Here is a 14,187-nt window from a genome sequence, read left to right on the forward strand (position 1 = left end):
TGGACAGCATTTGTATCAGTGACATCAAATTTTCTTGGAAACAATAAAACACCAGACTACAAGAAAGTGGTAGAAAAACTCATCCAGACTTACAGAAATCTGGGTTGCAACATGTCTCTAAAAATTCATTTTCTACATTCGCATCTGGATTTTTTCCCACCAAACTGTGGAGCAGTGAGTGATGAACACGGAGAGCGCTTCCATCAAGACATTGCAGCTATGGAAAGAAGATATCAAGGTAAATGGAGCCCATCAATGCTTGCTGACTATTGCTGGACAGTTGTAAGAGATAGCCCTTTCCTCGAATACAAGAGAAAAGCCAAGAGAAGCAAAACCGACACAAACTGAAGACAAAACTAGTGAGAATCCTAAGTATTAAAATGATTCAACTTAGCTTATGGCTATAATTTTTCTTGGTAATCCTATGCAATATATTATGCCATTTAGGCTTTGTTATGTAGTCAATATCACTTGCTTTATATTTGTGGAAAGACATCTATCTATATAATTATTGTGCATTATGTAGTCATTACGCCTATAGTAGAAAACTTTCCGTTTACAGAAAAACTAGAGCCAATTGACAAATTTCATTGTTATATTTGAACTCAGAATGTGAAATTCATTAAGAAATTGATCCTTTTGTTTCCAAAACTGGCAAAAAATAAAAATTTGTTGAACAGTGTAAATGTTCTCATTACATGTTTGCATTCTTTCAAGTCCTGATTAGAAATCAGCCTGCCTATGTAACGCCCCTTGTTACCATAAAAGTAAAATTGTAATATTAATGTGATACCTACATAATCATGTGTATAAAAATACTTCAAATACAAATAAACAGAACAGTTATTTGGAAAGATGCCGAGTGTATCGTTTTGTGTCTGTTCCCCACTGCAGTAGTTATTAATTTGGAACCACTAATCAATAGGAGGTTAGGAGTTCCCTATAACATTTTCAGTATTAATGTCCAGAACAATAATAAACACTGATTTGGGTTATTTTCACCAAAGAAATGTAGCAGAATACATCTTGACCTAAATTTATGAAGAACATTTATTTATTTTGAAAATTTTATAACGGAAACAAAGAAAAATGTATATTTTTTTCAAACTTTTTGAAAGCTGTAGTTGTGTGAACAAAATGCTAAAAATTTAGTTTGGGTGCAGTGTTGCATGACTGCGCAATTGTCATTCAAAGTGCCAGAGAGCTGAAAGCTGAAAATTGGACTGGGCAGGAAGGGGGTAAAAGTGCCCGGTATTGAAGTGCTTAAGTCTGGGCTCTGACCCGGCCATGCAAGGACATTCACCCATTTCTCCCCCAACCACTGTGGGGTCTTTTTTGCTGTGTGCTTTGGGTCATTGCCATGTTGGAGTTTCTGGCAGAGGGCAGATGATTTTCCTCAGAATTTTGATGGCATTTTTCCTTCTCTCCTGACAGGTGCTCCAGTCCCTTCTGCAGAGAATCCCCCCATAACTGGATATTCCCCCCTCCATGCTTTACAGTAGGAATGGTGGAATTTGGCTGGTGAGCTGGATTAGATTTCCGCCAGACATTTTGTTTAGTGTTGACGCCAAATCATTCCATTTTAGTCCCATCTGACCAGAACACCTTTTTCCATGTTGCCTCAGAATCTTCAAGGTGCGTTTTGACAAAGCTCCATGGTAACTGCATGTGGCCTTTCTTGAGGAGCGGCTTTTTCTTGCCACCCTCCCATACAAGCCACATTTGTGGAGGATTTGTGATATTGTTCTCACATGCACACAATGACCACTCTTTGCCATTAATTCCTACAACTTCTTCAGAGTTGCTGGAGGCCTCTTGGTAGCCTCTCTGACCAGTCTCCTCCTGGCTCTTTCATCCAGTTTGGAGCGACGACTGATCCAGGGAGGGTCTGTATTGTACCAAATACCTTCCACTTCTTAATAATAGACTTCACTGTGCTTCTAGGCATTCATAAATCATTTGACATTTTTTTGTATCCATCTTCTGACATGTGCCTGTCCACAACTTTATCCCAGAGATCTTTAGATAGTGCCTTGCCACCCATAATTGATAGTTTTCTACAGCTGCACTACCAGGGACTGAAATGCTCCAGGAAAGCTCTTTTTATGCTGAGCTAATCAAAATGACCACAACTAATCACAGTTGAAAGTCAAATGGGTTTGTGTGCCATTGAGAAGGTCATTTTTAGGAGGATGGGGGGATCCTTTTTCCAACTCAGCGATTCTGTTTTTGAATTTAAAAAAAAATATTCTGACATGTTGGTGTTATATCTTTCTTCCGGATGTTGGATAAAACAAAAACTGTGTGTCTTCATTTCAGGCTTTCAGGGGTGATTATTTTCTATACCCACTGAATGTACCATAGTTTGTAGACGCTATAACTAGAGATGAGCGAATCGAAGTAGGCGAAGTGGAATTCGAGTCGAATATTGGAAAATTTTCGATTTCCGAAAATCCGAAAAATAGCCTACTTCGGACGCGCGAATCGAAATTTTTCCTAAAATGGCGGCGGACATGTGCGGCGGCGGACATGTGCGGCGACGGAGCGGGGATGTCTGGGAAGGCGCGCAGACAAGGCGCGCTGACCCATAATGCATTCCTTAATGACATGTGATCGCATTAGCCAATCAGCAGCCAGCCAGCCAGCACTGTGTAATGGTCGAGCTATAAATAGCGGCCATTTTAGAATTCTTCATTTGCCTCCAGTCATTGAACAGAGGCAGACCGCTCTGTATTAGGGACAGAGTTAGGGCCACAGAAACGTTACTTGGGGACAGAGAAACGTTACTTAGGGACAGAGAACCATTACTCAGGGACACAGAATTGTTAATGAGGGCCACAGAATCGTTACTTAGGGCCAAAGAAACGCTAGTTAGGGCCACAGAATTGTTACTCAGGGACAGACAGAATTGTTACTGAGTGCCAGAGAATTGTTACTTAGGGCCACAGAAACGTTATTAGGGCCACAGAATTGTTACTCAGGGACAGACAGAATTGTTACTGAGTGCCAGAGAATTGTTACTTAGGGCCACAGAAACTTTAGTTAGGGCCACAGAATTGTTACTCAGGGACAGACACAGAATTGTTACTGAGGGCCACAGAACTGTTACTTAGGGCCACAGAAACGTTAGTAAGGGCCACAGAATTGTTACTCAGGGACAGACACAGAATTGTTACTGAGGGCCACAGAACTGTTACTTAGGGCCACAGAAACGTTATTAGGGCCACAGAATTGTTACTCAGGGACAGACAGAATTGTTACTGAGTGCCAGAGAATTGTTACTTAGGGCCACAGAAACTTTAGTTAGGGCCACAGAATTGTTACTCAGGGACAGACACAGAATTGTTACTGAGGGCCACAGAACTGTTACTTAGGGCCACAGAAACGTTATTAGGGCCACAGAATTGTTACTCAGGGACAGACAGAATTGTTACTGAGTGCCAGAGAATTGTTACTTAGGGCCACAGAAACTTTAGTTAGGGCCACAGAATTGTTACTCAGGGACAGACACAGAATTGTTACTGAGGGACACAGAACTGTTACTTAGGGCCACAGAAACGTTAGTTAGGGCCACAGAATTGTTACTCAGGGACAGACACAGAATTGTTACTGAGGGCCAAGGAACTGTTACTTAGGGCCACAGAAACGTTATTAGGGCCACAGAATTGTTACTCAGGGACAGACAGAATTGTTACTGAGTGCCAGAGAATTGTTACTTAGGGCCACAGAAACTTTAGTTAGGGCCACAGAATTGTTACTCAGGGACAGACACAGAATTGTTACTGAGGGCCACAGAACTGTTACTTAGGGCCACAGAAACGTTAGTTAGGGCCACAGAATTGTTACTCAGGGACAGACACAGAATTGTTACTGAGGGCCACAGAACTGTTACTTAGGGCCACAGAAACGTTAGTTAGGGACACAGAATTGTTACTCAGGGACAGACACAGAATTGTTACTGAGGGACACAGAACTGTTACTTAGGGCCACAGAAACGTTAGTTAGGGCCACAGAATTGTTACTCAGGGACAGACACAGAATTGTTACTGAGGGCCACAGAATTGTTACTTAGGGCCACAGAAACTTTAGTTAGGGCCACAGAATTGTTACTCAGGGACAGACACAGAATTATTACTGAGGGCCACAGAACTGTTACTTAGGGCCACAGAAACGTTAGTTAGGGCCACAGAATTGTTACTCAGGGACAAACACAGAATTGTTACTGAGGGACACAGAACTGTTACTTAGGGCCACAGAAACGTTAGTTAGGGCCACAGAATTGTTACTCAGGGACAGACACAGAATTGTTACTGAGGGCCACAGAATTGTTACTTAGGGCCACAGAAACGTTACTCAGGGACACAGAATTGTTACTGAGGGCCACAGAACCGTTACTTAGGGCCACAGAATTGTTACTCAGGGACAGACACAGAATTGTTACTCAGGGACACAGAATTGTTACTGAGGGCCACAGAACCGTTACTTAGGGCCACAGAAACGTTACTCAGGGACACAGAATTGTTACTGAGGGCCACAGAACCGTTACTTAGGGCCACAGAAACGTTACTCAGGGACACAGAATTGTTACTGAGGGCCACATAACCGTTACTTAGGGCCACAGAATTGTTACTCAGGGACAGACACAGAATTGTTACTGAGGGCCACAGAACCGTTACTTAGGGCCACAGAAACGTTACTCAGGGCCACAGAAACGTTACTCAGGGACACAGAATTGTTACTGAGGGCCACATAACCGTTACTTAGGGCCACAGAAACGTTACTCAGGGACACAGAATTGTTACTGAGGGCCACATAACCGTTACTTAGGGCCACAGAATTGTTACTCAGGGACAGACACAGAATTGTTACTGAGGGCCACAGAACCGTTACTTAGGGCCACAGAATTGTTACTCAGGGACACAGAATTGTTACTGAGGGCCACAAAACTGTTACTTAGGGCCACAGAATTGTTACTTGGACAGACACAGAATTGTTACTCAGGGACACAGAATTGTGACTGAGGGCCACAGAACCGTTACTTAGGGCCACATAAACGTTAATCAGGGACACAGAATTGTTACTGAGGGCCACAGAACGGTTACTTAGGGCCACAGAATTGTTACTTGGACAGACACAGAATTGTTACTCAGGGACACAGAATTGTTACTGAGGGCCACAGAACCGTTACTTAGGGCCACATAAACGTTAATCAGGGACACAGAATTGTTACTGAGGGCCACAGAACCGTTACTTAGGGCCACAGAATTGTTACTCAGGGACAGACACAGAATTGTTTCTTGAGGGACACAGAATTGTTACTGAGGGCCACAGAACCGTTACTTAGGGCCAAAGAAACGTTAATCAGGGACACAGAATTGTTACTGAGGGCCACAGAACCGTTACTTAGGGCCACAGAATTGTTACTCAGGGACAGACACAGAATTGTTACTGAGGGACACAGAACCGTTACTTAGGGCCACATAAACGTTAATCAGGGACACAGAATTGTTACTGAGGGCCACAGAACCGTTACTTAGGGCCACAGAATTGTTACTCAGGGACAGACACAGAATTGTTTCTTGAGGGACACAGAATTGTTACTGAGGGCCACAGAACCGTTACTTAGGGCCACAGAAACGTTAATCAGGGACACAGAATTGTTACTGAGGGCCACAGAACCGTTACTTAGGGCCACAGAATTGTTACTCAGGGACACAGAATTGTTACTGAGGGCCACAGAACTGTTACTTAGGGCCACAGAATTGTTACTCGGACAGACACAGAATTGTTACTCAGGGACACAGAATTGTTACTGAGGGCCACAGAACCGTTACTTAGGGCCACAGAATTGTTACTCAGGGACACAGAATTGTTACTGAGGGCCACAGAACTGTTACTTAGGGCCACAGAATTGTTACTCGCACAGACACAGAATTGTTACTCGCACAGACACAGAATTGTTACTCAGGGACACAGAATTGTTACTGAGGGCCACAGAACCGTTACTTAGGGCCACAGAAACGTTAATCAGGGACACAGAATTGTTACTGAGGGCCACAGAACCGTTACTTAGGGCCACAGAATTGTTACTCAGGGACACAGAATTGTTACTGAGGGCCACAGAACTGTTACTTAGGGCCACAGAATTGTTACTCGGACAGACACAGAATTGTTACTCAGGGACACAGAATTGTTACTGAGGGCCACAGAACCGTTACTTAGGGCCACATAAACGTTAATCAGGGACACAGAATTGTTACTGAGAGCCACAGAACCGTTACTTAGGGCCACAGAATTGTTACTCAGGGACAGACACAGAATTGTTTCTTGAGGGACACAGAATTGTTACTGAGGGCCACAGAACCGTTACTTAGGGCCACAGAAACGTTAATCAGGGACACAGAATTGTTACTGAGGGCCACAGAACCGTTACTTAGGGCCACAGAATTGTTACTCAGGGACAGACACAGAATTGTTTCTTGAGGGACACAGAATTGTTACTGAGGGCCACAGAACCGTTACTTAGGGCCACAGAAACGTTAATCAGGGACACAGAATTGTTACTGAGGGCCACAGAACCGTTACTTAGGGCCACAGAATTGTTACTCAGGGACACAGAATTGTTACTGAGGGCCACAGAACTGTTACTTAGGGCCACAGAATTGTTACTCGCACAGACACAGAATTGTTACTCAGGGACACAGAATTGTTACTGAGGGCCACAGAACCGTTACTTAGGGCCACATAAACGTTAATCAGGGACACAGAATTGTTACTGAGGGCCACAGAACCGTTACTTAGGGCCACAGAATTGTTACTCAGGGACACAGAATTGTTACTGAGGGCCACAGAACTGTTACTTAGGGCCACAGAATTGTTACTCGGACAGACACAGAATTGTTACTCAGGGACACAGAATTGTTACTCAGGGACACATAATCGTTGAATTAAAGAGTATGTCAGACAACATGCAGAGGAGTGGCAGAGGAGGCAATGTTTTAGGAGCGAGCAGACGTGGCAGCAGAGGAAGGGGTCGAGGCAGCACTATTCGCAGCCAGAGGCCAGTGCTCCCGGTGTCATCCAGCGGTCGTGTCTCCACCGACAACCCTGCCGTCATCGATTGGTTGGCTCGGTCGTCTTCCTCTTCCCAGGTCACCTCTGACACCTACAGCCAACGGTCGGTGGGTACGTCAGACACAACCATTAGTTGGCATGGTCCGGGAGCAAGCCCACTGAAATCACATGTCCTCTACCTGCCGCTGTCCTTTGCTGTTCCCTCACCAAGCGAAGTATCGCATGCTGTGGGCTCAGCCCCACTGTACAGTGAGGAAGAGCTAACAGAGGGCGGTCAGGAACGGGGGGAGACATCCGCCTTTTCAGCAGCCAGGCGAAGAAGTACTGGCGAGGAGAGTGGCTCGGTAGCCGGTCTAGAGACAGGTCTGTCTCATGACCCAGACGCAGCCGAGGGGGCTAGTAGTGAGGCGGAGACCCTACTTGATGATGAGGAGGTTGATCGCACTTGGCTGCCTCGTCGTCATCAGGCAATTTCTTCCGCATCATCAGGAGAAGAGGGTGCCAGCTTGGCAGCGAGCGAAACAGTCGGTGGGTTGCCCAGGAGGCAGCAGGGTCGCATCAGTGTCAGTGGAGCCAAACGGCCACGGAGTAGAGCACCAGCTCCACTGCAGCCTACCACCACGGCCAGTAGTGGTGCCGGTGCGCACGGAGGAAGTAGCAGTCAGCCAGTGAGGAGTAGCAGGGGCAAAGTTTCCTACTCGGTGGTGTGGCAATTTTTCGTCAAGCCGCCCGAGGAAGTAAACGTAGCCGTATGTCGACTATGTGGCCAGAAATGCAAGCGTGGCCAGGGGGCCCATGTTGGGACTACAGCGTTGCGTCAGCATATGCAGCGTCACCATTCGGTGGCCTGGGAAAACCGTGATAAAGATACGGCGGTTCTGCCTGCCCCAGCCCCCGCTCCATCACCCGCTCCGTTACTTGCTCCGTCACCCGACGTCGTCAATCGCCCTCTATCAGCCAGTCAAGGCTCCAACACCTCTGCTGGGGGGAGTTGTCGCTCGTTGGCATCTTCCGCTCGTTCAGATGCTCCTTCTCCTGCTACTCCTCTTCTCGGATTCCGTCAACAGTCTTTCTTGGAATCCGTTTCCAAGAGACAACAGTTTGCGAGCACGCACCCGACGGTGCAAAAGCTGAACGTCCTCCTGTCCAAGTTGCTGGTGCTGCAATCCCTCCCTTTCCAACTGGTGGACTCAGCACCTTTCCGAGAAATGATGGCTTGTGCCGCGCCGCGGTGGAGAGTGCCAAGCCGTCATTTCTTCGCCAAAAAGGCAGTGCCAGCCCTGCATTCACAAGTAGAAGAGATGGTGGGCCAGTCTTTGAGCATGTCGGTCTCTGCCAAAGTGCACGGCAGCGCCGACGTGTGGAGCTGTAACTACGGTCAGGGACAGTACATGTCATTTACGGCCCACTGGGTGAACGTGGTGCCGGCACAGCCGCACCAGCAACTTGGACAGGTCACGACGCTTTTGCCTCCACGTTTGCACGTCCTTGGTCCAGCAAACATGTCCGCCTCTACCACCTCTTTTTCCGCCGTGTCCTCAGCCGCCACCCCCGTGCCAAGTCCCATTACCCGACCGGCATATCACATGTGCAGGGCGCAACGGTGTCACGCTGTGCTGCACCTGGTATGCCTTGGCGAACGTAGTCACACAGGGGAGGAACTTCTGAGTGTAATGAACAGAGAAATCGACAGATGGCTGTCTCCGCGCAAACTGAAAAGCGGAACCATGTTGACCGACAACGGAAAGAACATGGTGTCTGCTCTGCGTCAAGGAAGGTTGTGCCATGCGCCATGCATGGCTCACGTGTTCAATCTGGTTGTCAAGCGGTTCCTAAAATCCACCATCCCACTGCAAGACATCCTTAAAATGTCACGTAAACTGTGCATGCATTTCAGCCATTCCTACACCGAAAAGAACACCCTCATTGAGCTGCAGCGGCAGAACGGAATTCCACAGCATCGCCTGATCTGCGACGTTGCAACAAGGTGGAATTCAACCCTACACATGTTAGACCGCCTTTACGAGCAGCGAAAGGCCATCACCGATTTCCTGATGTTACAAGCGGATAAAGGTACTCCCCTGTGTAACTTCGATGTCAGCCATTGGCAGCTCATGCGTGACACCTGCCGCTTGCTCAGGCCCTTTGAGGAGGCCACGCTATTCGTGAGTCGGCAGGACTATGGGATGAACGACGTCATTCCTCTGTTGCACGTCCTGGAACAAATGCTGTTAACAATGGCTGGTCAGGGTGCGGTAGACGTGGCGCACAGATCTCAACGCCACATGACCCCTGTGGGGCCAGGACGGGAAGAAGAGGAGGAGGTAGAGGAGGACATTTGTGCTCAGGAATTATTGAGTGAAATGGGTGGTTTTTCCACTCAGCGGACAGGAGTGGAGGAGCAGGAGCATCTGGGAGAGGAGGAGGAGGAGGAGACAGAGGACCCAGACGCACCGTGGCAGTATGCTGTGGAGATGGAGGCAGGGAGTCCCTCGCATTCCTTGGCGCAAATGGCCCATAGCATGCTCGGTTGCTTGCGTAGCGACAGCCGAATAATAACCATCAGACAGAGGGATGACTTTTGGCTGTCCACCTTGTTGGACCCTCGCTATCGTTCCAAAATGGTGGCCTTTTTCACACCTGCTGAGAGGGAGGCCAAAATTACGTACTATAAAAACCACCTATGTAGTCAGTTGGTCTCTGCCTTTGTGCGCCAACGTCCATCCTCAGACACTGTGGGCCCTGTGCGCTCGCGTTCCGCTGCCATGGCAGCAGGGGAGGGGTGGGGTGGTAGGAGCAGTGGCAGCTCCACCAGCAGCGGCTGCCTCAGTCTGCAGTCGATGATGAGTAGCTTTCTTCACCAGCGCAGTGAGGAAACTACTAACCAGCCGCAGCAGCAGCAGCATCAGGTGGACCTGGAGCAGGAGCTCAAACAACAGGCTTGGGCCTACTTGGACAGCACCCTGCCAACCGAGGTAGACAATCCCCTTGACTACTGGGCAACGAAACTTGACCTTTGGCCCCAACTAGCTGAATTTGCCCTTGAAAGGCTGTCATGCCCGGCCAGTAGCGTGGCATCGGAGCGCGTGTTTAGTGCGGCAGGAGGTATTGTAACTCCGCGGAGGACACAACTGTCCACCCAAAGTGTGGAGAGACTCACGTTTGTGAAAATGAATCAGGCGTGGATTAGTCTGGATTTCAAACCACCAGTTCCTGACACAACTGACAAAATCCGCCATGAATCATGCCCCTGCCATGTGTGTTCCATTTTTTGTCATAGGGTGCTGGCAGATTACGGGCCTCCCATTGCTGCTGTCTCCATCGCCACACTCTGCCATGTGCCACTTTCAGGTCTCCTCACACACTGCTGGTGTGTTCAATTTTTTGACATAGGGTGCTGGCAGATTACGGGCCTCCCATAGCTGCTGCCAGGCCCCTAATCTGCCATGGGCCCCTATACCGCCTCCTCATGCTGCTGCCAAGTCCAGAGTCTGTCATGGGTCCCTGTACGGCCTCCCATTGCTGCTGTCTCCATCGCCACACTCTGCCATGTGCCACATTCAGGTCTCTTCACACTGCTGGTGTGTTGAATTTTTTGACATAGGGTGCTGGCAGATTACGGGCCTCCCATAGCTGCTGCCAGGCCCCTAATCTGCCATGGGCCCCTATATACCGCCTCCTCATGCTGCTGCCAAGTCCACAGTCTCTCATGGGTCCCTGTACGGCCTCCCATTGCTGCTGTCTCCATCGCCACACTCTGCCATGTGCCACTTTCAGGTCTCCTCACACACTGCTGTTGTGTTCAATTTTTTGACATATGGTGCTGGCAGATTACGGGCCTCCCATAGCTGCTGCCAGGCCCCTATATACCGCCTCCTCATGCTGCTGCCAAGTCCAGAGTCTCTCATGGGTCCCTGTACGGCCTCCCATTGCTGCTGCCAGGAGGCAGCAGGGTCGCAGCAGTGTCAGTGGAGGCAAACAGCCACGGAGTAGAGCACCAGCTCCACTGCAGCCTACCACCACGGCCAGTAGTGGTGCCGATGTGCACGGAGGAAGTAGCAGTCAGCCTCCCATTGCTTCCACTCTGCCATGTGTCACTTTGAGGTCTCCTCACACTCCTGTGCTTTTCCATTTTGACATAGGTTGCTGGCAGATTACAGGCCTTCCATAGGTGCCGCCAGGCCCCAAATCGGCCATGGGCCCCCGTACCGCCTGGTCACGCTGCTGCTGGTCCCACAGTGTGACCTGGGTCCCTGTACGGCCTCCCATTGCTTCCACTCTGCCATGTGTCACTTTGAGGTCTCCTCACACTCCTGTGCTTTTCCATTTTGACATAGGTTGCTGGCAGATTACAGGCCTCCCATAGGTGCCGCCAGGCCCCAAATCGGCCATGGGCCCCCGTACCGTCTTGTCACGCTGCTGCTGGTCCAACAGTGTGACCTGGGTCCCTGTACGGCCTCCCATTGCTTCCACTCTGCCATGTGCCACTTTGAGGTCTCCTCACACTCCTGCGGTTTTCCATTTTGACATAGGTTGCTGGCAGATTACAGGCCTCCCATAGGTGCCGCCAGGCCCCAAATCAGCCATGGGCCCCCGTACCGCCTGGTCACGCTGCTGCTGAGCCCACAGTGTGACCTGGGTCCCTGTACGGCCTCCCATTGCTTCCACTCTGCCATGTGCCACTTTGAGGTCTCCTCACACTCCTGCGGTTTTACATTTTGACATAGGTTGCTGGCAGATTACAGGCCTCCCATAGGTGCCGCCAGGCCCCAAATCGGCCATGGGCCCCCGTACCGCCTGGTCACGCTGCTGCTGGTCACACAGTGTTACCTAGGTCCCTGTACGGCCTCCCATTGCTTCCACTCTGCCATGTGCCACTTTCAGGTCTCCTCACACACTGCTGTTGTGTTGAATTTTTTGACATAGGGTGCTGGCAGATTACGGGCCTCCCATAGCTGCTGCCAGGCCCCTAATCTGCCATGGACCCCTATATACCGCCTCCTCATGCTGCTGCCAAGTCCAGAGTCTCTCATGGGTCCCTGTACGGCCTCCCATTGCTGCTGCCAGGAGGCAGCAGGGTCGCAGCAGTGTCTGTGGAGGCAAACGGCCACGGAGTAGAGCACCAGCTCCACTGCAGCCTACCACCACGGCCAGTAGTGGTGCCGGTGTGCACGGAGGAAGTAGCAGTCAGCCAGTGAGGAGTAGTGGGGGCAAAGTTTCCTACTCGGCGGTGTGGCAATTTTTCGTCAAGCCGCCCGAGGAAGTAAACATAGCCGTATGTCGACTATGTGGCCAGAAAGTCAAGCGTGGCCAGGGGGCCCATGTTGGGACTACAGCGTTGCGTCAGCATATGCAGCGTCGCCATTCGGTGGCCTGGGAAAACCGTGATAAAGATACGGCGGTTCTGCCTGCCCCAGCCCAGGGTTCCATTTTGTCATAGGGTGCTGGCAGATTACGGGCCTCCCATAGGTGCCGCCAGGCCCCAAATCGGCCATGGGCCCCCGTACCGCCTGGTCACGCTGCTGCTGAGCCCACAGTGTGACCTGGGTCCCTGTACGGCCTCCCATTGCTTCCACTCTGCCATGTGCCACTTTGAGGTCTCCTCACACTCCTGTGCTTTTCCATTTTGACATAGGTTGCTGGCAGATTACAGGCCTCCCATAGGTGCCGCCAGGCCCCAAATCGGCCATGGGCCCCCGTACCGCCTGGTCACGCTGCTGCTGAGCCCACAGTGTGACCTGGGTCCCTGTACGGCCTCCCATTGCTTCCACTCTGCCATGTGCCACTTTGAGGTCTCCTCACACTCCTGCGGTTTTCCATTTTGACATAGGTTGCTGGCAGATTACAGGCCTCCCATAGGTGCTGCCAGGCCCCAAATCGGCCATGGGCCCCCGTACCGCCTGGTCACGCTGCTGCTGAGCCCACAGTGTGACCTGGGTCCCTATACCGCCTCCCATTGCTCCCACTCTGCCATGTGCCACTTTCAGGTCTCCTCACACTCCTGCTGGTTTCCATTTTGTCATAGGTTGCTGTATGGCCTCCCATTGCTGCTGCCTCCACCGCCACACTGTGGCTCCAAACACTGGTTTTGGCCCCGTGACTGGCCAAATGAGTGAAATGTGCGGTGATTCTAAGATCGACGGCACTCATTTGCATGTCATACTGACTGACAGTATTATTTCTCTTCCCCAGCAGACTCCAAGGGCATTTAAATTAAAGGTACAGTGTTCTGCACTAATATTAAGTCTCTCTGAAGCCTAGAAACACCCTTTTTTAAGTTAAATTCACAGCGAATATATTCGACTCGAATCGAATATTGTCCACGAATTCGCCGAATCAGTCGAATCGAATTTTTCAATACTTCGCTCATCTCTAGCTATAACCATCACACAAACCAATTAATATACACTTTGAGATTTTTTTTTTTATAATTTATGAAGAAATTTGATTTTATTGGATATGTCCTATAACAGAAAGTAGATACATTGATATTTTTTTTTAGGTTTGGTCTTTTTCATTTATATAAGTATAAAAAACTCAGTTGCTGTCAAATACCACCAAAATAAAGCTCTCAGTGAAAGAAATTATATAAATTTCATTTGGTTACACAGTGTTGCATGACTGAGCAATTGCCAGTTAAAACAGCACAGTGCTAAATAGCAGAAATGGCCTGGTCAGAGGTCAACTGGTTAAACTTGCAGTTTTACCACCTCCTTAAGCTGCAAAGGCAGTCAGTCGGGGTTGTAGCCATGCTACAGCCACAATGCAAACATTAACCCTCTGTCACGTTCCACAAGCAGCACCGCAGCTGATGCAACCTAATCAAGTGAATGAGGTGCACCGCAGCTTCCCATCATCAACTACATGCAATGCACACGGCTGCGGGGTGGTTCAGGCTTTACAGATTTAAAACACACAGGAGACAACATATCACCTCTCTGCCAACTGTTAAATTAACTCTCTAAAAGGTACTCCAATGCGGATTACTCTTCAGAGGGCGACGCATGTATAAATGAACTATGTATAAAGAATATAGCGAGCGCTACTTAACGTATTATAAAGCCACTAGAACACCAAAAAGGCAACCAACCAACCTTTCCAAAAGACTAGAGA

At 49.2% G+C, this 14,187-nt stretch overlaps 1 protein-coding gene across 1 annotated transcript in view; it reads right to left on the reverse strand.

Annotated features, from left to right (window-relative positions):
• The window catches only part of LOC149442150 (class I histocompatibility antigen, F10 alpha chain-like), a 49,595-nt gene that overhangs the window by 12,000 nt on the left and 23,408 nt on the right, over positions 1–14,187 (reverse strand). The gene's annotated exons all lie outside the window — the stretch shown is intronic.

Source organism: Staurois parvus, unplaced genomic scaffold (assembly GCF_062004578.1).
Source record: "Staurois parvus isolate SC_StPar_1 unplaced genomic scaffold, SC_StPar_1.0 ptg000908l, whole genome shotgun sequence".
NCBI classification, from domain to species: Eukaryota; Metazoa; Chordata; class Amphibia; order Anura; family Ranidae; genus Staurois; species Staurois parvus.